The sequence below is a fragment of the Cervus canadensis genome, chromosome 22 (genome assembly GCF_019320065.1).
Source record: "Cervus canadensis isolate Bull #8, Minnesota chromosome 22, ASM1932006v1, whole genome shotgun sequence".
NCBI lineage: Eukaryota > Metazoa > Chordata > Mammalia > Artiodactyla > Cervidae > Cervus > Cervus canadensis.
This window is the reverse complement of record NC_057407.1, coordinates 26,090,790-26,118,663: the sequence shown is the minus strand read 5'-3', so window position 1 is coordinate 26,118,663 and position 27,874 is coordinate 26,090,790. Positions and strand designations below refer to the sequence as shown.

The following is a 27,874-nucleotide window of genomic DNA, read 5'->3' as shown; positions in this document are numbered from 1 at the left end:
GATTGCCGGGAGAAATATCAATAACCTCAGATATGCAGATGACACCACCCTTATGGCAGAAAGGGAAGAAGAACTAAAGAGCCTCTTGATGAAAGTGAAAGAGGAGAGTAAAAAAATTGGCTTAAAGCTCAACATTCAGAAAACTAAGATCATGGCATCTGGTCCCATCACCTCATGGGAAATAGATGGGGAGACAGTGGAAACAGTGTCAGACTTTATTTTTCTGGGCTCCAAAATCACTGCAGATGGTGACTGCAGCCATGAAATTAAAAGACGCTTACTCCTTGGAAGGAAAGTTATGACAACCAACCTCAACAGCATATTAAAAAGCAGAGACATTACTTTGTCAACAAAGGTCCTTCTAGTCAAGGCTATGGTTTTTCCATTGGTCATGTATGGATGTGAGAGTTGGACTATAAAGAAGGCTGATCACTGAAGAATTGATTCTTTTGAACTGTGGTGTTGGAGAAGACTCTTGAGAGTCCCTTGGACTGCAAGGAGATCCAACCAGTCCCTCCTAAAGGAGATCAGTCCTGGGTGTTCATTGGAAGGACTGATGTTGAAGTTGAAACTCCAGTATTTTGGCCACCTGATGCGAAGAGCTGACTCATTGGAAAAGACCCTGATGCTGGGAAAGATTGAGGGCAAGAGAACAAGGGGATGAAAGAGGATGAGATGGTTGGATGGTATCACAGACTTAATGAACATGGGTTTGGGTGGACTCCGGGAGTTGGTGATGGAAAGGCAGGCCTGGCGTACTGGGGTTCATGGGATCGCAAAGAGTCAAACACGACTGAGCAACTGAACTGAACTGATTTACTAGTGTGACCTTCGGCAGATTACTTAAATCTCTGAACCTAGTAAGTCAGTTTTTGGATTAGGACCTGCATCTGCCTTGGCTTGAGTCGTAACCTCTGTACAGTGTTGCCTTCAAAACAAAAACAGAAAAGGCCTGGAACATGTTCTAGAGCATTTGAAAATATCATCTGACAGTTTAAAAATGGGAGAAACCAGAGACATTTTTATATTCTTAAAATACTCCTTAAAATTTAAACAGTATGTCATAGGTGTCCCTGGTGGCTCAGATAGTAAAGAATCTGCATGCAATGCAGGAGACCTGGATTGGATCCCTGGGTCAGGAAGATCCCCTGGAAAAGGGAGTAGCTATCCACTCCAATATTCTTGCCTGGAAAATTCCACGGACAAAGTAGCCTTGCAGACTACAGTCCATGGGGTGTCAAAGAGTTTGCCGTGGCTGAAGGACTAAAATTTCACTTTACTTCATACGCTCGTAGACTGAAGCAGGTAGATTGACTCCCTGAGGACTGAAATTGGCATATTGGAACTCTGCTACAAAGTTTGCTTATTTCTGCTCTCTCACAATCAATGAATCTTGCTATTATGAATAGTTCTTTTTTTTTTTTAGGTAAAGCACTTCGTTTGCAAAAAGAGATTATTGTCCTGTGCATTGTAGGTTGTTCTAGGGCCTTGTTGAGAAATAACTTCCTCAGGTGGTGAACTGATAAAGAATTTGCCTTGGTAAATTGGTAAATTATTTGACTCAGGTTGGATCCCTGGGTTAGGAAGTTCCCCTGGAGGAGGAAATGGCAACCCACTGCAGTATTCTTGCCTGGAGAATCCCAGGGACAGAGGAATCTAGCAGGCTGCAGTCCATGGGATCCTAAAGAGTCAGATATGACTGACACTCTCTCACACACACTGATAAATGAAATCTCTGAGGTTAACTGGTACTGTTATCTTAACTTGTAAGTTTCTGTCCTGTGAATCTGGTAATGCAGTTTTGGCCATAGCTAGGAAAGAGCCTCTAGATTGTCAGTAGCTACAGTCTCTCAGGAAGCCATTGAGATTTATAAGTAACATACTCAGTCTGTGTGTGAGCCTGGTCGGTCGTGTCTGACTCTTTGCAATCCCGTGGATTGTAAACCACCAGGCTCCTCTGTCCATGGAATTTTCCAAGCTAGAATACTGGAATAGGTCGCCATTTCCTACTCCAGGGTATCTTGCCAACCTAGGGATCGAACCCGCATCTCTTCTACTTCCTGCATTGACCGGCCTGTATCTTATAAACTTCCTGGGTGACACATTGATAAAGATACTCTGTCTTTGTAACAGAAAGGAATAATAAAGAGTCTGATTAAAAAGTGGAAATAAAAGCTTTTTTTTAAATTACACTGCAATTTATTTCACTGCACAAGTGGTTCTGATAAAGTGGGGGCGATATTTTGTTATTTGAAGATTGAAGTTGGTTGATGTTGGCATCATTTTGCAAATGTTGAAGAAAATTTATCACGGAAATAATTGAAGTAACCGGGGACTCAGACAGAGGAGTGAGAGCAGCAGCAAGGAGAAAGCATTTTGGCAGTGATATGTGCATTCCTGGTGTAGTCAGGTTGTGATTCTAGAAGCTTATTGGCATCGGTGGTAGCTGGAGAAGGATGATGTAGTGGCCATGTTTCAAAGAATGTCCTTTGCCTGCTGTCTAAGTGTCACAGTGCTCAACCTTTATCATTGTTATCAGTATGATCATTTTTTCCTTACACCTTTCCTTACCCTCCTAGGAGAGCAAAAAGGAAGCCCTGAGTGTCCTCTTCCTGTTACTATGGTCAGCACCATGTTGATTCAGAACTGATTCAAGACAGAGCTGGATCCAAAGCAGTGATAGTCTAGTTCAGAGGGCTGAGTTGGTAGGATAAATTAAAAGTGCCCTGAGGCTTGAATGTGTAGGGACTAGGCAGGAAATAATAAGGAGGTCAAGATAGCAGAAACAGGCTAATGGGAAAGAGAGCACAGTAGGAAATGAGGTCATGTTGGGATACTGGGAATTCAAATTGTGTAGGACCTTGTAAGCAGGCGGAGGAGTGTTGACTTTAAATCTGCATAAAAAGAGATCACTTTGCAATGGTGTTGTTTATTTGTAACTTTTCAGAAGTTTATTGACTCATGTTTTACATATGATTTAATTTACTCACATCAGGAGCACAGTTTAATGACTTTTGCTAATAGGTATACCATCAACATAGTCCTGTTTAGAAAATTTTCATCCTCCAGTATGTCTCCTCATGCCTTTTTACTGTTAACTCCAGCTGCAGGCAACCATTATTCTACTTTCTTTTCCTATAGATTTGCTTTTTCTGTAAATGTAATCATATAACATGTAGTCTTGTTTCTGGTTTCTGTCACATAATGTGATTTTTTTTTTTTGAAGTTCATTCATGTCATTAAATGCATTAGTAGTTTCTTTTTTTGTATTTCTGAATATTTTTTGAATTAATACCCATTGTATGGATATAGCACATTTTATCTATTCACTTGCTAGTAGGTGCACATTTAAGTTGTTCTGAATTCTTGGCTGTTCTGATTAGTTGTGCTTTGAATATTTGTGTGCAGATCTTGTGTGGAATGTGTCTGTTTCTCTTGGATAGTATGACAGGCAAAATTCTGGCCCCATGACCTTCACCCCTGGTGTTGTACCCATGGGCATGGGACTTGCAATGGCCAAAGGCATTTTATGGTTATAATTAAGGTTACTGATTAGTTGACCTTAATATAGAGAGATTATCCTGGTAAACTCTTTGTGATCAGTTTAGTTCAATTCAGATGCTCAGTCGTGTCCAACTCTTTGTGACTCCATGGACTGCAGCACGCCAGGCCTCCCTGTCCATCACCAACTCCTGGAGTTTACCCAAACTCAATGTCCATTGAGCCAGTGATGCCATCCAACCATCTCATCCTCTGTCGTCCCCTTGTTCTCTTGCCCTCAATCTTTCCCAGCATCAGGGTCTTTTCCAGTGAGTCAGCTCTCCCTATGAGGTGGCCAAAGTATTGGAGTTTCAGCTTCAGCATCCGTCCTTCCAATGGACACTCAGGACTCATCTCCTTTAGGATACAATGGTTGGATCTCCTTGCTGTCTGAGGGACTCTCAAGAATCTTCTTCAACACCACAGTTCAAAAGCATCAATTCTTTGGCGCTCAGCTTATAGTCCATCCATACATGTCTACTGGAAAAACCATAGCCTTGACTAGACGGACCTTTGTTGACAAAGTCATGTCTCTGCTTTTTAATATGCTGTTGAGGTTGGTCATAACTTTCCTTCCAAGGAATAAGCGTCTTTTAATTTCATGGCTGCAGTCACCATCTGCAGTGATTTTGGTGCCCCCAAAAATAAAGTCAGCCGCTGTTTCTACTATTTCCCTGTTTATTTGCCATGAAGTGCTGGACCGGATGCCATGATCTTAGTTTTCTGAATGTTGAGCTTTAAGCCAAATTTTTACTCTCCTCTTTCACTTTCATCAAGAGGCTCTTTAGTTCTTCATTTTCTGCCATAAGGGTGGTATCATCTGCCTATCTGAGATTATTGATATTTCTCCCGGCAGTCTTAATTCCAGCTTGTGCTTCTTCCAGCCCAGCGTTTCTCATGATGTACTCTGCATATAAGTTAAATAAGCAAGGTGACAATTATAAAGCCTTGACGTACTCCTTTTCCTATCTGGAAGCAGTCTGTTGTTCCATGTCCAGTCTAACTGTTGCTTCCTGACCTGCATACAGGTTTCTCAAGAGGCAGGTTGGATGGTCTGGTGTTCCCATCTCTTTAAGAATTTTCCACAGTTTATTGTGATTCACACAGTCAAAGGCTTTGGCATAGTCAGTGGCAGAAATAGATGTTTTTCTGAAACTCTCTTGCTTTTTCGATGATCCAGCAGATGTTGGCAATTTGATGTCTGGTTCCTCTGCCTTTTCTAAAACCAACTTGAACATCTGGAAGTTCACAGTTCACGTATTGCTGAAGCCTGGCTTGGAGAATTTTGAGCATTACTTTACTAGCATGTGAGATGAGTGCAACTGTGCGGTAGTTTGAGCATTCTTTGGTGTTGCCTTTCTTTGGGATTGGAATGAAAACTGACCTTTTCCAGTCCTGTGGCCACTGCTGAGTTTTCCAAATTTGCTGGCACATTGAGTGTAGCATTTTGACAGCATCATCTTTCAGGATTTGAAATAGCTCAACTGGAATTTCATCACCTCCACTAGCTTTGTTTGTAGTGAGTCTCCCGCCCCCATGTGGTCACATGAACCCTTAAAAGCTGAAGAGGAAAGTAGAGGAATTCAAAGATTGGAACAGTCAGAAGGATTTGATGCAGTATTGTTGGCTTGAGGATTAAGGATCATATGTCAAGGAAATGAAGACCTCATCCAATGAATGAATGTAAGGAGCCGAATTCTGCCAATAACCAATGAACTTGTAAATTGACCCCGATCCCTGAATCAGTATCATGCATATGTGTGTGCAAAGTCACTTCAGTCATGTTCAACGCTTTGAGACCCTATGGACTGTATCCTACCAGGCTTCTCTGTCCGTGGGATTCTCCAGGCAGGAATACTGTAGTGGGTTGCCATATCCTCCTCAGGGGATCTTCCTTACCCAGGGATTGAACTCATGTCTCTTGGGTCTCCTGCATTGGCAGGTGGGTTCTTTACCACTAGTGCCACCTGGGAAGCCCAATGAGTATCACAGTCCTGGCTAAATCTTGATTTTAGCCAGGTGAGATCCTACCACACTGTGCTTGGCCTCAGACCCACAAACACTGTGAGATAATAAATGAATGCTCTTTTAAAACATTATGTTTGTTGTATCTGTTACAACAGCAATAGAAAATTTAAGAGAGTAGGTTCCTAGGATGGAATTGCTGGGTCAAATGGTAAGTTCCTACTTTAAGAAACTTTGCAGTGGTTTTGAATGGAGCAATAACATGATATTTTGAAAGGATCCTCTGGCAATGCTGAATTAGTCCTTTAGAGGGACCAAATGAGGATGCAAGCAGAGTCAGAGTTATTACTTTATTGCATGCCCATCTCTTTTAGAAACATACTTAACATTTATTCTCTTAAAGAACAAGTGTTTTGGGCAAGTCACTTGTGATTGACAGACCTCCCAATCCTTTGGACAAACAAATGTGGGAGAGTATATTAAGTTGAACCCAGTCTATTTTGTGCCACATCTGGTTGCCACGATCCTTTTTAGGAGGAGACAGCTGTGCACTAAGTACTTTTGGTCTTGTGCCTTACTAGTTTAGTTGAATATTTGAGTTTGCTCTTGGAAAAAAAAAAACTGCTGTGGGGAAGTCTAAAGATGGTGTCAAGCAACATTGGTTAAATGCCTTACTCACTCACCTTGTATCACTGCACAGTGATATGTGTATGAGAAATGTGTTTATTAGAAAGGGGCTGGACAACCATGTATTTAAAGGATAAAATACTCTTTAGGGGCAGTTAACATGGTTTACTGTGCAAGATACTGTGGAGGGGGGAAAGCTTTGGTTTCAGGAGTACACACTGAACCAAATACATGGGATCTCATTTTCAGAGGGTCTTGCCCAGGTTTCCTGTTCATGCACCTATAAGTTTCCACAAACAATTCAATTTTATTTGACATTTATTGGGTTACACTTGGCATTTCTAAGTACAGCAGACATTTTTTTTTTCCTTTCTGACAACTCAGTTGCGAAATTATGATTGGCACTCTGTAATACTCAGCTCAATTGTGTTCACAACTGACCAATGGTAAGTTTATAAAAGATGAATCAGTTTCAGATTTTGTGATCCATGCATTCTGACCCTACAAGTGGAGCTAATCTTAATTGTTAATCAAAAGGGTTTCTCTGCTAGTGGTCTGGTATCTTAGGCTTCATTTCTGGACTCAGTACTTTGGCTAGTCTGTATGTGTCTCTCAGTGTCCTCTGAGGAGCACTCAGCAAATTTTGGGTTAAATAATAAATATAGCTACTTTATATCTTTCATTATCTTTAAATTAATTTATTTAGCCCTTTTTTCCCTCAATTTAAAAAGAAAAGATCAAGTGGAATTATGCCACCCAGAACTTTCCACTGTTGTCAGTTTGATTTATGGCCTTCCAGACTGAGGTATGAATGTGTAAGTGCATATACTTAGCCACAAAATATGGCTTATAATGTACCTAACTATTCATTTCACTTAAGACATGATAGCTATCCATGATGAGGGAGTAACGCTCTACACTGTAAATATATACAAAATCATTATTAGCTACACTTTACCTTATCTAACCAATCCTGTTTCTTAGGCACTTAGGATGCCTGTTTTCCCCTTTTATGAACACCCCTGCTGTGAACATCCTTAGTCTGTGGATCCGTGTTCACTCAGGTGTTACTGCTGCAGGAGTGGAATTGCTTGTTTCTAAGTGTATGATCCTTACTTCCTGTAAATGTACCAGGGATCCCCTTTGAAGGTGTCTTGGTTTGGGATTTAGCCACAATAAATTTATTAAAATCTATTCAGATTTTTTTCCCCTTAACTTTATATTACATACAGTATGAATGATAAGGTGTTTTGTTTTTTTTTCTAAGTGATGAGAAATAAAGCCTTTTGTTCTAAATGGTGAGGTATTAAGCAGTGATTACTGTGTCAGTCTCATCCAATTTCAGGTTTTATCTCAGAAAAACAAAGTTCTCCGAGCACTTGGCATTAATTAAGTTAGGTGTAGAGAACATATTCCTCACTTAATGCCACTTGACATTCTAAATTCTTCTACTCTTAATCTTGTAATTGCCTCATTTTGCCCTGATTTATAAATTGTGAACTTGGATCCTTTATTCTACTGAAAACTCAATTGTAAGAGGATCTGTTCATGAGAAGCAATAATTTTATTTTATTTTCAGCTTTAATATACATTTGGATGTTACATACAACTGAAACTTCTAATTACTTCTTTTAAAGAACATTTTAGGATTTCATGATTTGAGTTTTAGCCTTTGGAAAACATCAAATTTTAGAAAGTACCGTGGACGAACCTCAGGATTTTATGCAAGGGCAGGAATTCTCGGACATTTTCACAGAGGCTCAGCCTCCCCTGTACCTCCGCATGCTGTGGGCCTGAGTGAATACTTGTCTCCTCCAAGGCCCAAGCTGAATCACACCAGACCCTCTGAGGCTCAGGCTCCTCTCCCACCAACTTTTGGCAAACTTTAACCAGTAAAAAAAGGAGATGGAAGACTGAGGAAGCCTGCAGATAAATCCCTTGCTCTGCTTTTCTGCCCCATCTCATCCCTTCCTCCTCCCGCATGGCCTATTCCCAGATACAGTGATACCTGTGGCCTCTCTGGAGACATCCATTCTCCATGGCCAGCCATCCAGCAGAAGCACTGGCCACCTTGGCAGCTGCCACTTTGGATTCCTTTCCTTCATGCCTACCTTGCTGCCCAGTTCTTCTCACCCTGACTACCCTGATATTCTACCTTCAAATACAAAATTCACTTTGCATATGTTTTTAAAAATATGCTCTTGTTTTTTATTTTTATTATTTTTTTTCTATTTTTTTTTCCATTTATTAGTTGGAGGCTAATTACTTTACAATATTCTAGTGGTTTTTGTCATACATTGACATGAATCAGCCATGGAGTTACATGTATTCCCCATCCTGATCCCCCCTCTCACCTCGCTCTCCATCTGATCCCTCTGGGTCTTCCCAGTGCACCAAGCCAAAGCACTTGTCTCATGCATCCAGCCTGAGCTGGTGATCTGTTTCACCCTAGATAATATACATGTTTCGATGCTTTTCTCTCGAAACATCCCACCCTCGCCTTCTCCCACAGAGTCCAAATGTCTGTTCTGTACATCTGTGTCTCTTTTTCTGTTTTGCATATAGGGTTATCATTACCATCTTTCTAAATTCCATATATATGCGTTAGTATACTGTATTGGTCTTTATCTTTCTGGCTTACCTCACTCTGTATAATGGGCTCCAGTTTCATCCATTTCATTAGAACTGATTCAAATGAATTCTTTTTAATGTCTGAGTAATATTCCATGGTGTATATGTACCACAGCTTCCTTATCCATTCGTCTGCTGATGGGCATCTAGGTTGCTTCCATGTCCTGGCTATTATAAACAGTGCTGTGATGAACATTGGGGTGCACGTGTCTCTTTCAGATCTGGTTTCCTCAGTGTGTATGCCCAGAAGTGGGATTGCTGGGTCATATGGCAGTTCTGTTTCCAGCTTTTTAAGAAATCTCCACACTGTTCTCCATAGTGGCTGTACTAGTTTGCATTCCCACCAACAGTGTAAGAGGGTTCCCTTTTCTCCACACCCTCTCCAGCATTTATTGCTTGTAGACTTTTGGATAGCAGCCATCCTGACTGGCGTGTAATGGTACCGCATTGTGGTTTTGATTTGCATTTCTCTGATAATGAGTGATATTGAGCATCTTTTCATGTGTTTGTTAGCCATCTGTATGTCTTCTTTGGAGAAATGTCTGTTTACTTCTTTGACCCATTTTTTGATTGGGTCATTTATTTTTCTGGAATTGAGCTGCAGGAGTTGCTTGTATATTTTTGAGATTAATCCTTTGTCTGTTGCTTTGTTTGCTATTATTTTCTCCCAATCTGAGGGCTGTCTTTTCACCTTACTTATAGTTTCCTTTGTTGTGCAAAAGCTTTTAAGTTTCATTAGGTCCCATTTGTTTATTTTTGCTCTTGTTTTTTAGATAAGCCAATCTAAGATGTCTTGAAAGCATAAAATGCCACCATTATTTTGTGTAAATATTTATTAAGTTACTAGATAATTTCTACAGACACAAGCTCTTATTCTTGATGAGGTGACTCAATTTTTTACCTCTTGTGTACAAAAATAGCTTTTAAAATTATATATGTATGAAATTTATATTACTGTGTGTTGATTATATTATTGATTTTGTACTATTCATTACAAATAGTGTATATTAATTGCATAAATAATTGTATAGCAATATATATATTAATCATCTTAATGAAAAGTAGACTTGTGATTTTTAAGTGGTGCAACCTAATAATGTTATTTTATGACTATATCAGAAAGAAAAGCACAAAGAGAAAGGAAGAGTAAAAAATAATAACCTCCTGGTCTTTCCTTCCTCCATTCACTCTCACCACGTTCTGTTCAATCGGTTGATGATCTATTTTTTTTTTTTTTAAATCACATTTGATGGGTCATTCTCCTTTCCCTTCCTCCAGTTCTTAAGATAAAGGACTACCTTTAATTTTGGCCTTTGGTTCTTTGGGAAAATGGAGATTTGATTCTATTACTTAAGATAAAACAGAGAAAGTGTATGTAAAATATCTAGCATAATGGCTGGCTAGACTGTAATATGGCTTGCCCTCTAGAGCAGAGCTGTGTCTGGCCACCCTGATTGCATAATTCTCTCTCTCCCCATTCCTGCTATTACTAGAAGGGAAAGATCCAGTCAAACCAGAAGCTTTGGTGCAGCTTCTTGACTGTCAGATTTTTGCCCTGAGCATCAAAAGAAGTTATTTTAGGTATCATTGATTTTAATGCCACCAGATTTTGAGTCTCTGTTCTATAATAATAATAAGTCTTTTAGTTAACATTTAGTAGCTATGAAAAGTTAATGTTGAAGTCAGATTTTCTTCTCACATGTCATTTATTTCCCATATGTTCTTTTACTTAATCTCACTTAATCTAACTTTGTCTAGGTCTTAATTCTACTTAAAATTAATAACCAAATTATTCTGAGTCCTAATTCTTTTGTAATGAAGAGTATAACTTGTTCTTGTAAAAGTCTTTATTTTTGATGTGGGATATCTCAAAGTATACTACTTGTTTTATTTTTGTTTATGTTATGTTCACCATGGGCTCTTTTTCAACTGTTCTTTAATTTTCTCCAATGTAAACTCTCTTGTTAACAGCTTATTTTTAGCACAAAGTGAACTTTACTCTTAACTGCTGTAGTTAACTTAATTCTTTACCATCCAGCTGGGTTGGGTCACTCAGGTGACATCCACTGTGAGTTTTTGTCTCTTTTTAAAATCACTGTTACGGTATTGTTAGTAAAAGTTCATTTGATCAATTTGATTATTAATCCTTAGAATGGATAAAGTGTTTTCTGTCTTCTCAACCTGTATGCTGTACCCCCAACCCATTTGGTATGAGATATTTATTTTTAGTTGGCAGGGAGAAATAACTCTCAACTGAAATTCTCTAAAATCAACAGTTGGGAAAAATGAGACATTCAGTAAGGTTCTTTGAGGTTTCTATTTTCCTTGAGATAATCTCCATTGTACATAGCACAGCAGTTTTCGCAAGCAGAGGATGTTCTTGACATTTTCCCAAACTGTCGCAACTCCTCAAGATTGCTCTGGGAATTTAAATATGTTTATCTAAATCCATCTATTTACTATTTAAAAAGGAGAATGTTTCAACATATTTGTGAATGGGAAACACTTCTTAAAACTCTGTTCGATTCTAGAATCAGGAAAATTTCCTGTCTACCTTTTTTCTCTGAAAAATTTACAGATTATTTAGTAGTACACACCCACTCCAATATTATTGCCTGGGAAATCCCATGGAGCCTGACAGGCTATAGTCCACAGAGTTGCAAAGAGTCGAATATGACTGAGTGGCTGAATAACAACATGAAATGCTTTGGTGTTTTGCTTTGTACAAACTGTATCCTAGTATAGTTTGTTTCTTCCTTCAAAGAGAGTCTCTGGGTTATGAATGAACAGTGTCTCTGTAAATTCAGTGAATCTGTCATGAAAACAAGACTTGATCTGTGATTTTGTTGAGTTTTGTTCTCTGCCATTCTGTTGAATGGTAAATAATCAGGTTATTTATAGTTATGGTCACATCCACATACAACTTTGGTGTCAAAATAGCAAGGGAACACGTTTTCCTTTTAATTATTCATTTATTCATTCTTCTGTGTGTTCCTCCATTTGCTTTTATACATCTATTTGGCCATCTTTACATTTGTTCTCTTATCCATCCAAAACATATGAGTTAACACATCCAGCATGCCAGGTGTGCTGTTAGGTTTTTGGGCTTGAGAGGGAGAAGTTATGCCTCTTGTCTGAGGAGTTCACTTTATCATAGAGGGTGGTGGGAGAGACAGAGCCAAAAGCAAACAAATGAAACCTTTTCAGTTCTCAGATAAAACATGCACAGGTCTGTGCCCTTAATCATTTCAAGTATTGATCAATTTGTAATTTTCTGGGAGATGGTCTTATAGTAGGGAGTTGCTTACCTGTTGGTTGAATTTAACAGGTGCTTATGTTCAACTGACTGCCCATCAGTGTCATTATTGAATTGCTTGGTTTATTTTCTTTGTCATTGCTTCTAGAGCATTTCTCATGTGTGATATAAACTTTGTTTCTTGATATAAAATGAGCACCAGGAAAATCTACTATGTGTGATGGTAATGAAAGCAAAGAGGGGAAAAAAGGGTCATGGACCGAGAAGACAGATTTTACATAGAAAGAAATAATTTTTTGGCAGCTCATATTTATGACACCAAGAAGCCATCTATCTATTCTGCAACAAATTAAGAAGAAGCTGATTTATAAACCTGATTTTCCCAGTGTTCCAATCATTAAAATTTTTTTTAATGGTTTCATCATACAAGGAAGATTAAGTGACATAGAGTGAACATTAAACCAGTGTTTACTTTGGTCTAAAAACTTTGCTAAATTATTTTAATATATGACTTTATATCTTCTGTAAATAATTATGAGGGATAAATTATAATCACTAATTTCATTTTACAAATTAGGAAATTGAGGGCCAAAGGTTTAGAAGTTTGCCCAGTGTCAAATCATGGTGGTTTATATGGAATGGGCATTTGAACACTGACCCTTGGAATTTAGGTGCTGTCTCCTCACTATTTCTAGAATTGTCATCTCAGATCTGGGGTTTCATCCTGACACTCTCAAGGGTCTAAAGCAGGGGTTTTCAAAATTGAGACCATTGACACTTTGGATTGGGTAATCCTTTGTTGTGGGGGTGTCGCTGTGCTTTGTAAGATGTTTAGTAACATCCCTAGCCTCTACTCCTAGAATTTAGTAGCATCCCTCAGTTGAGACCACCAAAAATGTGTCCAGACATTGTCAGATATCCTCTGAGGGACAGAATCACCCTGAGTTTAGAACCACTGTAACTATTAGCTTACATTTTGCTGTGGTATATACTGAAGGAAATCATAATTAATGGTTTTGGGCACTTAGAAAAAATTGTTACTGCAGTGGTAATATCTGAAGCTTCATATCTACCTGGAGTTAGCCAAAGTGCAGAATTAGAGGGTACAGTCTCCACGAGTGTCTTTAATTCTGACACCAACTTCCAAGTTTGGGGGTTTCCAGAAACTACTCTCAGATTTGTTGGTTTGCTAAGAGGACTCACAGATCTCACTAAAAGGTGTTAGGCATACAGGGAAAGGATATGGATTAAAAGCAGGCAAAGGAAGACATGAATAAAGCAGAGTTTGGGAAGGTTTCATACATGAAATTCCTTTGTCATTTCCCTATAGAGTCAGCACACATTACCATCCCAGCGTTAATGTGTGACATGACACAAAGCATTGCCAGTCTGTGATGATGGCTTCAGTTTGGCGGTCAGCGTTTTTACTGAAGCTCTGTTGTGTAGGCTTAATTAAGTAGTTGTGTGGTTGCCCGTGTGATTGGTCTCAGCCTCTGTGTGACCCAAATCCCCCACACTGAATCATATTGTTGGATTTTCCTGGCATGGCCAGCCCTTACCCTAAGACAATCCTAACAACCCGCCTCCTGAACAAAGACACTCCATCTGATATGACATAGATTACTTCCTGGAAGCTGAAGACAAAACACAGACCACTCTTTGGGTAAAGCCAAACTGAACAACACAACCCCTGATAAAATGACGGCATGTACTCTTGTTGTCGGATGGCATGTATTCTCAGCCAGGAGCAATTTTCGGATAGAATAAATGGCAGGTAATTTGTTTTAGTAGGTCTGCCACAATAAAATGCTGTTGACTTGGTGGCTTAAACAAAAGCAATTTATTTCTCACGATTTTGGAGGCTGGAAGTGTAAGTAAGAGTGAAGTGTTGACAACGTTGATTTCATTCTGAGGCTTCTCTCTGAAGCTTACAGGTCACCTTCTTACTATATCCTCACGCACTCTTGTCTCTGTGCCCACCCATCCATGGTGTCTCCTTTTTATAAGGATACTGATTGTAATGAATTAGGGCTCTACTCTCATGGCTTCATTTTAACTTAATCACCTCTTGAAAGGCCTTATTTCTAAAACAGTTATTTTCTGTGGGACTGAGGTTGGGACTTTAACGTATAAATTTTGCCAGGGACACAGTTCAGCCTCTGACTTTCTGTCCTCTAGTCTTCCACATCCCTAAATTCATGGCCTTCTTTTATGTAAAAGATATATCCCATCAACCCCAAATGTATCATTCTAACATAAACTCTAAGACCAAGAGTTCATTTAAGTATCTGTATCAGCCATGAGTGAGACTCTTCAGTATGATTTATCTTGAGGCAAAATTCCTGACTATGAACCTTTGAAACCAGGCAAGTTATCTTCTTCCAAAACACTATGGTAGGACAGGCATAGGCTAGAAGTTCCCATTCCAAAGGGAGAAGTTGGGATGAAGAAAGGGATCATGGGTTCCAAGCAAATTCAAAACCTAACAGGGCAAATTCTGTTAGATTTTAATGGTCAAGAATAATCTTCCTTGTTCTGATGATGCCCTGTCCTCTGAGCCCACTCAAGTGGCAACCCTGCCTTCTGAATTTACGGGGGCAGCCTTGTTGCTCTCTCATTGATGGGCAACAGCTTTGCCCCTACAACTCCTGGCTAAAGTAAATATGATTAGATATGAAAAATACTAAGTTTTCTTTGATCCTTATATGCTTAAAAGCACAGTCAAGATGGGTAGGTAGGCATCTTAACAGATGGTTGTAACAAATTAATAGTAAGTTCCATGAGCGCCAGAGAGATTTTGTATTAAGAGTTAAAAAATTCTCATCTAGGATATCCTTAGGAATATTTTGAGATTTTTACTAACCTCATTTCTTAAAAGAAATGATTCAACTAATGAATCATGAAAGGAGAAAATTAATGCATTTGCTTTAGTAACTTTGATAATTTCTGGAACCCATGTAGGTTTAGGGATCATAATTGGAAAAATTCGACAGTCTGGTCATCATTCCTAAATATGCTTCTAATATAATTTTAGCTTCCATAATCTTTGTTCAGATTTAGAAATGTTTTTCCTAAATAGCTCTAAGTTTGATCTGAGTGCTTTCAGTATTTATTTTTAAAAGCTTGCTGCTCTTGGAAGAAAGAGCATATTAAGGATTCACACTTTGCATTCAGAAAATATTTGTGATATTTCCTTAAAAAAGAAGTCACTTGTCCCTTCAAAAACTTGCCCATGGATGTTTATAGCACCTTATTCATAATTGCCAAAACTTGGGAGCAGCCAGGATATCCTTCAGTAGATGAATGGATAAATAAACTGTAGAATATTCAGACAGCAGAATATTTTTTAGCCCTAAAAGGAAATGAGCTATTAAGCCATGAAAAGACATGGAGGAAACTTAAATGCTTAATACTAAATAGAAGAACTCAGTCTGAAATGGCTATATACTATGTGATTCCAACTGTATGACATTATGGGAAAGGCACAATTTTTGAGACAAAAGATTAGTGGTTGCCAGGGTCTAGCAGGGAGGGAAGCATGATCAGATGGAATACAAAGGATTTTTAGGGTGATGAAACTATTTTGTATGATACTATGATGATGGAAACATTTGCCCAAAACCACAGGATATATCCAACACCAACAATAAACTCTAATGTAAACTATGGACTTGGAGTGATTATGATGTTTCTCTTGATTGGGTTCATCAATTGATAGGGTTCATCAATTTTAACAAAGGTAGTACTCTGGTTGGGAAATGTTGATAACACTGAGGCTGTGTACGTTTAAGGACAGGAAGTATATGGGAAGTCTCTTACTTTCTGGTCAGTTTTACTGTGAACCTAAAACTGCTCTGAAAAAAATAAAATATAGTTAAAAAAAGAGAGAGAAGAGAAAGAAGTCACTTAAGCTTTTTGTAAGACCAAAATGGAAAGCATTTTTTTCTCACATTTTCTCTCATTTGCCTCTTTTTGTGTTGCTATGGAATCTCAGGCTTACATTAGGAGCAAAGAATCATATTGATTTTTAGACTTTATTTTTCATTCTTTACTACTTTAAATTTTATTTGATTTTCCTTCAGAGTTGTAGCTGGCTGTGTTCCACCATTTGTTGGAAAACTACGTCCCACCCTTTTTTCTCGTTTGAGGGATCCCTTTGGATTCTCCTTAATCTGTTGCCTTTGTGTTAACATGAGTACCATTTTCTTTAACATATTTAAGCCCAGCAGCGATTTTTTTTTCCCTCAAGTTAAAAAATGTTCAGTGACTGATACAGGTTCTTTTTTGGCTGTAGTCTCCATCTCAGGTACAGTAGTCACGGAAGGCTGGCCTCTAAGGTGCCCATGCTTTACGTTTTGATGGAGTTTCATTTGTGCCAACTATTCTTGAGAGAGCTAATCAACACTCGTCTTTCTTCTGTGCTGAGGCGGCTAGTAGTGTTGTCATTATCATCTTTTCATTTCTCCCTTTCACTTTTTGGTATTACGTCAATTGAGTTAACTTTCCCAAGGAATAGTTTCTGAAAGCATGTTCTCAAGAACAGAAAGACAGATTTTCTTTGTGTATAAATAAAGAAGATGGTTTATGCTAGGGGAATAAAGAATCTTTTAATAAAACATTGCCCCTCCTCTACTTTGGTTCAACTGGGAAAAAAATCAATTTTAGGTTCTTCAAGTGCAAGGAAAGATCAAAAGAAAAAACTGACAGTCTCAACAGAGGGCAAGCTGGGATGCTGCATTTGGGTCCCATCTCTCTTGGTGGACTTTAAGCAAACTCTTTCCAAATGGAATAAATTAAAAAGAGACTAGAATTTTCTTCTCTGGGAGTGGGTATAAAGAGTGATATGAACACAAAGATTGTCAAAATGTTTTTGGATTACTCTTTCAGTCTTGACATTCTTGACAAAAGAAGCATAGTTCTGTCTTAGTTAAATGCAGTACTACCTTATATTTAAAAGTATAATTTCATTGATATTTCTTCCTCCTATCCAAAAGATGTTAAACGTATTGCAGCTATGCGGCATTAAAAATGAAGAATGTAAGAAATTCATAATTATAAGTGTAACCATTAATCTTTAAAATCCTAGATAATTGTATCTTTCAAATTTCTTAAAAATTCATTGTATTTGCTATGAAGAGAATCATAGTGGCTCATTTATGTATGTGTTTTTAATGAATACAATTCAATTAAAAGTAGAAAAAGTATAATAGTGGATGATTGTGGAAAAAATGTTACTTTGCAGAAATCTAGTATAATTATCTGTTAGGGACATGCACTTTTTAATTTAAAAAAGTACATTATTTTCAGAATTTCTATAAGTAATGCTTGGTCCTGGTAGAAAAAATTTGAAACCAGAAAGAATTATGAGGAAGGAAGTAGGACTTACTCATTTTTCTTGTGCACTGAGAGATAAGAATTTAGTTGGCCCTTTTTGTTTTTCTGTATGCAAGTATATACATATATTAGCTATTTTCATATAGCCTTGTTTCAGAAAATTTGATCTTAGTTTATGTAAATTGTAGTCTGTATATTAACATGAAAGTGAAAGTGAAGTCGCTCAGCCATGTCCGACTTTTTGTGACCCCGTGAACTGTAGCCTACCACACTCCTCCGTTTGTGGGATTTTCCAGGCAAGAGTACTAGAGTGGGTTGCCATTTCCTTCTCCAGAGGATCTTCCCTAACCAGGGTTTGAACCTGGGTCTCCCACATGGTAGGCAGATGCTTTCCCATCTGAGCCACCAGGGAAGTCCTGTATATTAACATAGTATACGAGAAATGTCTCTTAAAACAGTTTCCCCAAATGTAATTATAATAATTATAATAAAGTCCATCAGTTGATGAATTAGAATTTTTTAAACCATTTTCCTCCTATAGCATTTCCAGACTGATTTCTCTAAATTGACTCTCAATTTACAGTCTGAGGGGTAAAGATATAACTTTATAAGGTCAGGGAACATTGGAATGTTCACCATTTTCAGAGAATCAAAGAATTCATTAAAGAGGCTCATCAGCTGCTTGACGCTGGAGCATCTCCCTACAAATGCTTGTTTTAAGTTGGAAATCCTGTCTTTAGTGGACAGGTGTATGGTTCCTTCTAGCAGGCTGTTTTCTCTCTGACTGAAGGAGCTGAGGTTGTCACCACAGTAATTGGAATAGAGTACACCTCAGTAAAGCAAAGATAAGAGAAAGGAATGGTTTTCAGATATGATAGGTTCTGTGCAGATTCTGAACCTGATAGTTGAGACAGGGATGTAAAGGACCCACAAGAGAAAATTTCATTTAGGAACTGCTATTCATTATGGTGAATATAGAGTTTATGACTGTGGTGTTTGGTTTCTTCCCAGTTTCACTAATATAACCTGCCATGCCAACTTACTCCTTCCTTATTTTGGCAGACTTCTTTGTAGGTTGCAGAAACTCTAAATCAAGTTCCAATATGAAATATATACTGGAGTAAATGCTAGCAGAAAATAAAAAAAACAACCCAGTGAGCCCTTTAAATCAACTCAACACGGTGTCTATGCTGGAATCTCAACCTTCAGATATAATGTTCCAAGGAGAAGAAATCTGTCCAGAGACTGTTTACTTCTGATGCTGGCAGTGTGCTCTGTTTACACAAAGGAAACATGTGAGGTTGGTCAGATTACATTGCCATTACAGATACGCTGTTTTTCTAGTAGGAAATATTTTTATAATCTTATTAAAGTTTTCACCTTCTTATTCTTCCCTTTATCCCTTCACACATGAGAAAACTTCAGGGACAACTAGTACTTTTCTGTCAGCTCTCTCCACCATGACCCATCCGTCTTGGGTGGCCCCACATGGCATGGCTTAGTTTCATTGAGTTAGACAAGACTGTGGTCCATGTGATCAGATTGGCTGGTTTTCTATGATTATGGTTTCAGTGTGTCTGCCCTCTGATGCCCTCTCACAGCACCTACCGTCTTACTTGGGTTTCTCTTACCTTGGACATGGGGTGTCTCTTCACGGCTGCTCCAGCAAAGCGCAGCCACTGCTCCTTACCTTGTATCTCCTCAGAGCTGCCCCTCCTGACCTTGAATGTGGAGTAGCTCCTCTCGGCCCTTCTTCGCCCGGAGTAGCCGCCGCTCCTTGGATGTGGGGTTGCTCCTCTCGGCTACCGCTGCTGACCTCAGGCGTGGGGTAGCTCCTCTTGGGTGTGGGGTAGCTCCTCTAGGCCGCCACCCTGGCCATTATGTCTACTACTGTGGGCAGGAGTCCCTTAGAAGAAATGGAGTAGCCATCATGGTCAACAAGAGTTGACCATTTCAACAAAGAGTCTGAAATGCAGTATTTGGGTGCAATCTCAAAAATGACAGAATGATCTCTGTTCATTTCCAAGGCAAACCATTCAATATCATGGTAATCCAAGCCTATGTCCAAACCAGTAACGCTGAAGAAGCTGAACGGTTCTATGAAGACCTGCAAGACCTTTTAGAACTAACACCCAAAAAAGATGTCCTTTTCACTATAGGGGACTGGAATGCCAAAGTAGGAAGTCAAGAAACACCTGGAGTAACAGGCAAATTTGACCTTGGAGTACGGAATGGAGCAGGGCAAAGGCTAATAGAGTGCCAAGAGAATGCACTGGTCATAGCAAACACCCTCTTCCAACAACACAAGAGAAGACTCTACACATGGACATCACCAGATGGTCAACACCGCGAATCAGATTGATTATATTCTTTGCAGCCAAAGATGGAAAAGCTCTATACAGTCAGCAAAAACAAGATGGGGAGCTGACTGTGACTCAGATCATGAACTCCTTATTGCCAAATTCAGACTCAAACTGAAGAAAGTAGGGAAGATCACTAGACCATTCAGGTATGACCTAATCAAATCCCTTATGACTATACAGTGGAAGTGAGAAATAGATTTAAGGAACTAGATCTGATAGACAGAGTGCCTGATGAACTATGGACGGGGGTTCGTGACATTGTTCGGGAGACGGGGATCAAGACCATCCCCATGGAAAAGAAATGCAAAAGGCAAAATGGTTGTCTGAGGAGGCCTTACAAATAGCTGTGAAAAGAAGAGAAGCAAAAAGGAAAGGAGAAAAGGAAAGATAGTCCCATCTGAATGCAGAGTTCCAAAGAATAGCCAGGAGAGTTAAGAAAGACTTTCTCAGCAGTCAATGCAAAGAAATAGAGGAAAACAACAGAATAGGAAAGACTAGAGATCTCTTCAAGAAAATTCGAGATACCAAGGGAACATTTCATGCAAAGATGGGTTTGATAAAGGACAGAAATGGTATGGACCTAACAGAAGCAGAAGATATAAAGAAGAGGTGGCAAGAATACACAGAAAAACTGTACAAAAAAGGTCTTTATGACCCAGATAATCACGGTGGTGTGATCATTCACCTAGAGCCAGACATCCTGGAATGTGAAGTCAAGTGGGCCTTAGAAAGCATCACTATGAACAAAGTTAGTGGAGGTGATGGAATTCCAGTTGAGATATTTCAAATCCTGAAAGCTGATGCTGTGGAAGTGCTGCACTCAATATGCCAGCAAATTTGGAAAACTCAGCAGTGGCCACAGGACTGGAAAAGGTCCGTTTTCATTCCAATCCCAAAGAAAGGCAATGCCAAAGAATGCTCAAACTATGACACAACTGCACACATTTCACACGATAGTAAAGTGATGCTCAAAAGTCTCCAAGCCAGGCTTCAGCAATACGTGAACCGTGAACTTCCAGATGTTCAAGCTGGTTTTAGAAAAGGCAGAGGAACCAGACATCAAATTGCCAACATCTGCTGGATCATCGAAAAAGCAAGAGAATTCCAGAAAAACATCTATTTCTGCTTTATTGACTATGCCAAAGCCTTTGACTGTGGGGATCACAATTAACTGTGGAAAATTCTGAAAGAGATGGGCATACCAGACCACCTGCCCTGCCCTTGGGAAACCTGTATGCAGGTCAGGAAGCAACAATTAGAACTGGTGGAACAACAGACTGCTTCCAGATAGGAAAAGGAGTACGTCAAGGCTGTATATTGTCACCCTGCTTATTTAACTTGTATGCAGAGTACATCATGAGAAACGCTGGGCTGGAAGAAACACAAGCTGGAATCAAGATTGCTGGGAGAAATATCAATAATCTCAGATATGAAGATGACACCACCCTTATGGCAGAAAGTGAAGAGGAACTAAAGAGCCTCTTGATGAAAGTGAAAGAGGAGAGTAAAAAAATTGGCTTAAAGCTCAACATTCAGAAAATTAAGATCATGACATCCGGTCCCATCACTTCATGGCAAATGGATGGGGAAACAGTGGCTGGCTTTATTTTTCTAGGCTCCAAAATCACTGCAGATGGTGATTGCAGCCATGAAATTAAAAGACACTTACTCCTTGGAAGGAAAGTTATGACCAACCTAGACAGCATATTAAAAAGCAGAGACATGACTTTGCCAACAAAGGTCCGTCTAGCCAAGGCTATGGTTTTTCTCGTGGTCATGTATGGATATAAGAGTTGGAGTGTGAAGAAAGCTGAGCACCGAAAAATTGATGCTTTTGTTTTTTTTTGTTTTGTTTTGTTTTTTGTTTGTTTGTTTTTTTTTATTAGTTGGAGGCTAATTACTTCACAACATTTCAGTGGGTTTTGTCATACATTGATATGAATCAGCCATAGATTTACACGTATTCCCCATCCCGATCCCCCCTCCCACCTCCCTCTCCACCCGATTCCTCTGGGTCTTCCCAGTGCACCAGGCCCGAGCACTTGTCTCATGCATCCCACCTGGGCTGGGGATCTGTTTCACCATAGATAGTATACATGCTGTTCTTTTGAAATATCCCACCCTCACATTGATGCTTTTGAACTGTGGTGTTGGAGAAGACTCGTGAGAGTCCCTTGGACTGCGGGGAGGCCCAATTAGTCCATCCTAAAGGAGATCAGTCCTGGGTGTTCATTGGAAGGACTGATGCTGAAGCTGAACTTCCAGTACTTTGGCCACCTGATGTTAAGAGCTGACTCATTGAAAAAGACCCTGATACTGGGAGGGATTGGGGGCAGGAGGATATTGGGACGACGGCATGAGATGGTTGGATGGCATCACCAACTCAGTGGACATGAGTTTGAGTAAACTCTGGGAGTTTGTGATGGACAGGGAGGCCTGGCGTGCTGCGATTCATGGGGTCGCAAAGAATTGGATGCGACTGAGCGAGTGAACTGAACTGAAGTACTTTTCTAGCATCTGCTAGTATTTGAAAATGCAGGTTGTGTAACTACTTCTGCCAGGCCTGGTCAGCCTGAAAGTTAGAGTATTACACATTCTGTTCTGCACTTTGCCATTTTTCCCGGAACAATGCCTTGAAGATCATTATGTAAGGAACTTCTTTATTCCTTTCTGCCAGTTTGTAGTATTCCAGTTTGTGGAAGTACCACATTTACTGAACCAAACGTTTTAGCCTAATAAGAATAATATTCATAGCAGTAATAGGAGCCACCACTTGCTGAGCACTTAGTTTGTGCCAGGTGTTGTCTTGGAACATTGGAACAGTTTATAAAAGTCAAGTGGTTTTCTTTTTTGTTTTTGACCATGTGGCTGGGCATGAGAGATGCTATTAATATGTTCCCTACCAGGAATTGATCCTGTGTTCCCTACAGTAGAAGTGTGGGTTCTCAACTGTGGACCACCATGGAATACCCAACTCAGAACATTTTAATTCTTCAGCCACCTTATAAGGTGAAAGATATTGCTTTCATCTTACAAGCAAGGAAATTGATGTTGAAAAAGTTTGTGTAATTTGCTATGGTCTTGACCATTAGTATCATATACTGCTTCCTTTTTACATGTAATTGAGGTACTTGGGTTCTTTGGGTGCATTTTAAAGGACAAGCATGGAGGAAAACCTCCAGTACTGAAGATTATGCAGGGAGGTGTTTACAGTGAAAATGTCTGTGCTCTGCTCATCAGCTGTAAGGGAGGGTACTGAAGGGGTAGGGTGGATTTAATGAGCAGTGGCTTCTCATCCTCTTACTCACATGTTCTTCTTACCACAGAAGATGAAAAGGGAAGTGGAGGCAGGGAGTAGGAACAGGACTGAAACCTTGGTGGAAATCACATGTTGGTCTCACGTAGTCCTGCCTGAGGCCTAACTTTGTGATCTGAGTCTCCTGGATGACTGATAAATAGGGGATGTATATGTGCGTGTGTGTGTGTGTGAGTCTCCTGGATGACTGATAAATAGGGTGTGTGTGTGTGTGTGTGTGTGTGTGTCTCCTGGATGACTGATAAATAGGGGATGTATATGTGTGGTGTGTGTGTGTGAGTCTCCTGGATGACTGATAAATAGGGTGTGTGTGTGTGAGTGTGTGTGTGTATGTGTCTCCTGGATGACTGATAAATAGGGGGTGTGTGTGTGTGTGTGTGTGAGTCTCCTGGATGACTGATAAATAGGGGGTGTGTGTGTGTGTCTGTGTGAGACAGTCTCCTGGATGACTGACAAATAGGGGATGTGTGTGTGTGTGTGTGTGTGTGAGAGTCTCCTGGATGACTGATAAATAGGGGATGTATGTGTGTGTGTGAGTGTGTGTGTGTGTCTCCTGGATGACTGATAAATAGGGTGTGTGTGTGTGAGTGTGAGTGTGTGTGAGTCTCCTGGATGACTGATAAATAGGGGGTGTGTGTGTGTGTGTGTCTCCTGGATGACTGATAAATAGGGGATGTGTGTGTGTGTGTCTCCTGGGTGACTGATAAATAGGGGATGTGTGTGTGTGTGAGTCTCCTGGATGACTGATAAATAGGGTGTGTGTGTATGTGTGTATAACTGATAAATAGTGTGTGTGTACACTCAGTCGTGTCCAACTCTTTGCAACCCCATGGACTGTAGCCTGCCAGGCTCCTCTGTCCATGTAATTTTCCAGGCAAGGATACTGGTACGGGTTGCCATTTTGTACTCCAGAGGATCTTCCCCACCAGGGGTTGAACCCACGTCCCTCTTGTGTCTCTTGCATTGGAAGGCGGATTCTGTACCTTTGCACCACCTGGGAAGCCCAATAATTAGAGGAGTGACCTTCAAAAAGTGGAAAAATCGGGTTTTAGAAACCCTTATAATGTGATAAGAGACTAGCAACCACTGGGTTTATTTACCCAAGTATGTATCATGTGTATTTGTCTGCATTTTAAATGATAAAAAGAGGAGTATAGAAACCCAGGATGCACATGATAAACACAGTTATTCTCTAAGAATTTCTTGAGTTGTTTTCATGGAAGTGGTGGGAATAGAGTGGAAAAAAGAGGGAAGCAGAGGAAATGACAGATCATTGAATATTGAGGGGGGAGGTGTTTGATCAAACTTGTTTTTTTTTTTAATATTTATTTTTGCTTGAATATGAAGATACACTTAATCTGTCAAACTCATTTTGGTTTATATGGCTAGCAGAGCAGGTTGGATGCTGCACCTGTTAAGCTTTGTGCTATTTTTTTGTTGGCCAACAAGATTTTTGAAAAATAGTTGTCAAGAACTTAATATTTGCTTAGTGTGAAATACCACATAAAATATTGTCTTAACATTGACAGGGTTTAAACTAAAATTAATGCAAGGAAACAAAAGATATCAAGGAACTGGCTTCATCTTGTTGGTGTTCATCAGTGTCCACAAGCAGGCAGGTGAATGACAATTGTGTTTAGTGGTTATTAACTTCTTATAACAAAAAATAAAAGGCATGGTGCTTATTATTTTTGCTCATTATATTTGTAGGAGACATTAAAAAAAGATACAAATAGCCTCTGGGAATAAGACAAACCAAATATTATACTAAATGACTGAGAAGGTTGTATCATTCCTTGTAGGAAAAAAAAAAAGGTTAGCTATCAAAGAGAATTTTAAAAATATTCTCCAAGCATCTGGCAGGGTCAGAAGTCTCCCATCCTAGATGAGCAAGGTATACAACTGTGTTAATATTAATTTGCTGATTTTATGTTTGTGGTGCTGTTTTTATATTCACTCCAGGAGCTTAGCTGAGGGCGGAAGGGAAAAAAGTGGGGCCAGCTGGGGGAAACTGCCTTTTCTAATATTAATAGTTATCACTGCCACCTAGGACATCTCAAGGCTGTTCACAAAGACTGGAATATGGAGGTTTTGCTATTTAGTAACTTGAAAGAAGAGAAGAGTTTGTTATTCCAGAGACGTGAGAAGAGAGCTGGGCATGACAATTCAGGAATGTTGGGGTTACTGAGAGGAGACGCTGGAAAGTCACTGGGGGTTATCCTTTAGTGTGGAGGCTGGCTTACTCTCAGGGGTGAAGGTGGTGATGAGAAGTGTGGGGGCTAGTGCAGTCACCTGCATTGCCCTCACATATAACTAGGAGGAGGATGCTGTTAAGACAAAGTTGTTCTCACATAAAAATTTGATGAGTTTAGAGTCGAAAATAGTGAAAGACTAATAAAATTGAGGATTTTTATTTTCTGTCAGTGTTTATCTTGAACAGTCTTTCTGTGTTTTGCTTTGTTTTTTAACCTCCCAGCTGACGATTCTGCCAAAATTGGACCCTTAGGAATTGACAAAGTTATACCCTATGCTAAGTATAAAAGGGCCATCCCCTTAGTTTCCAGAGGGAGAATTTCTTTCCCCAGCCCTCCTCAGCCTAGAACAATTCTTTTCACTGCTTGAAAAAAATCACCTGCTTTCAGTGGGACTGTGTATTCTCCTCCTGGCTTGGGCAGATGGCAGCGTTGTTTCAGACATCACCTTTTAGAAGTGGGTCAGTAGAAAAGTTCTACTACCAGAAATCACTTGTTTCAAAAGGAAACAGTTCTTTCAGCCCAGCTCACTGATGTGAAATGGACAGCCCAGCACTTTCTCACAGCTTCCCTGAGACACTGCACCAGGGGAAGAGCAATGAGGAAGCAAACAGGCAAAAAGCCAGGCGGGACCTCAGCCCTCACCTAGCCACTGCCAAGCTAGAAGAAGCTGGAATGTCAGGACATAATTGTGGAAAGTGGGGCATCTTCTTTCTAAAGAGCTACAGATGCTGTTGCAGTTTCAATTTTCTCTGTGGCATTTAGACCGTATGATTTTCTTTTTTTTTTTTTTAGTGTCAAAGAATAGAAAATTAGTTTTAATTGTTACTTATGAGGCACCATATGGCTACTCTATAATTCTGGCTTCCCATGGAGCTGCATGTGCATATGGAAAATGAAATTAATTGGAAATCACACCCTGAAATCTATTATTAAGTTAATATAGCTAACAGCTTGTGGGGTGTCCTCATACTCAGCATGATGTAATTGCACATAACAACAAGTAACGATAAACTCATAGAGGAGACCAGGAGGGATAAACAGAGGTCAGAGGGACCGCCTTTGGAAAGGAATGGCATCAATAATGGATGCTACAGCAAACATCTTGGTTCCTCACTGTCCACAAACCCGGGGTACAAGGAAGCAGTTTAATTATATTCAAATGAATGAATCAGCAGTCTTGTGAATTTCACAGCCAAGGGACTTATTTTTATCTTGCCAACTAGTGTTTTAGTGAGCTAAGGTCACTTTTGGTAGAATTAGTGATGGTTGTTCAAGTCAAAAGTTCCCAAACTTACCTGTGTATCAGAATCCACTGAAAAACTGTTAAATGAACTCTGGGTCTGATTCTTGAGATTTTGATTGGTTAGTTCTGGATTTCTGATTTAAGATTGCCGTAAGTATTCTGATATACCTCAGACATAGACCTTGGAAACCACTTACTGAAGTGATAAGCCATCACACATGGCTTGATATATTTAAATGATGAAGCCCACAGTTAGCATGCGTTCAGTTTCCCTATTTGGTTCCTAACTTTAAAACACAGTAAAATAAGTTAAAGTAAAAACATAACCTGAGATTCGGTACTTCATTTGGAGACCTAGAAATGATGAACAATTTTTTATCATAGGTGTTTTTTATTTATTAGTTTACATTGTCCTTCCCAAGCCTGTGGACTCAGTGAGGGCACTGTTATTTAAGTCATCTTGGCGTTCAAGGCTCAGAGTGGTAAGAATTCAGAATATGTTTATGGACTGTGAATTTGAATGTGAAAAGAGGCAAAGTGTTCATTTTTAGAATTAATAGCTGCATGCTTAATAATAAGCATTGGACACAGTTGCTATTCATCATAAGGTGACATGAACAGATGTTATAAATGACAACACAGTTTGTGATATTAGTATTTAAGTGCCCAGCCTTCTTTAGGTCATTGAGGAGAGAATCTGTAGATTTGAAACTAGGAATGATGTTTTCTTCCATTGTCTTTATTCTTTTTTCTGTAAGTGTTAGGTCTGCAAACCTAAGTTACATTGATACGAGCAGTATCTAGAATTCTAGTTGGGAGACTCATTGGTTAGACTTTCTGGAAAAATACAAAGTCCAGGTAGGTCGTTTGCGCTCGTGGTGGATCTCTGTGCTTGTTGTACAGGTCCGCCAAGGCTGTGGCTCTGAAAACTTGCTCTCCCTTCTGTTTTGTCATCTATGTTTTGTGCTGTCACATGCTCCCCACCTTGCCTGAGTTGTTCTCCAGTTTTCTTGGCATGTTACTTCCATTCTTCGGCTCCTGCTCAGTTTCTGCCTCAGAGCAGATTTGTGTCAGGAAGCTCTTTGCTGTGCAGATACTATAATGTTGAAAACACCTTATCTGCCTGAAAATGTTATTGCCTGTGGTAACTGTGACCGGTTTGGAAATAAGGTGGGTTGGAATCTTACTGATGGACCAGAGGAAAAGGTATGATGTTGCTAAAGCAAACAGCTAGAGCACGACCATGGGAAGAAGGATTATGACTGTAGAGCTGAACAGAGACAAGGAGGGTATGCAGTTACAGCAGCCTCATGTGTGGCCTGACCAACAGGGACCGCTAGCTGT

The 27,874-nt window shown here is 39.6% G+C and overlaps 1 protein-coding gene and 1 non-coding gene across 2 annotated transcripts in view; one reads left to right on the top strand and one right to left on the bottom strand.

Moving 5' to 3' along the window:
* SUCLG2 (succinate-CoA ligase GDP-forming subunit beta) overlaps positions 1–27,874 on the top strand; it is a 262,225-nt gene that overhangs the window by 84,330 nt on the left and 150,021 nt on the right. The window lies entirely within an intron of this gene.
* TRNAG-ACC lies at positions 17,694–17,765 on the bottom strand. Its single transcript has one exon. It is a non-coding gene; the product is annotated as a tRNA-Gly (tRNA).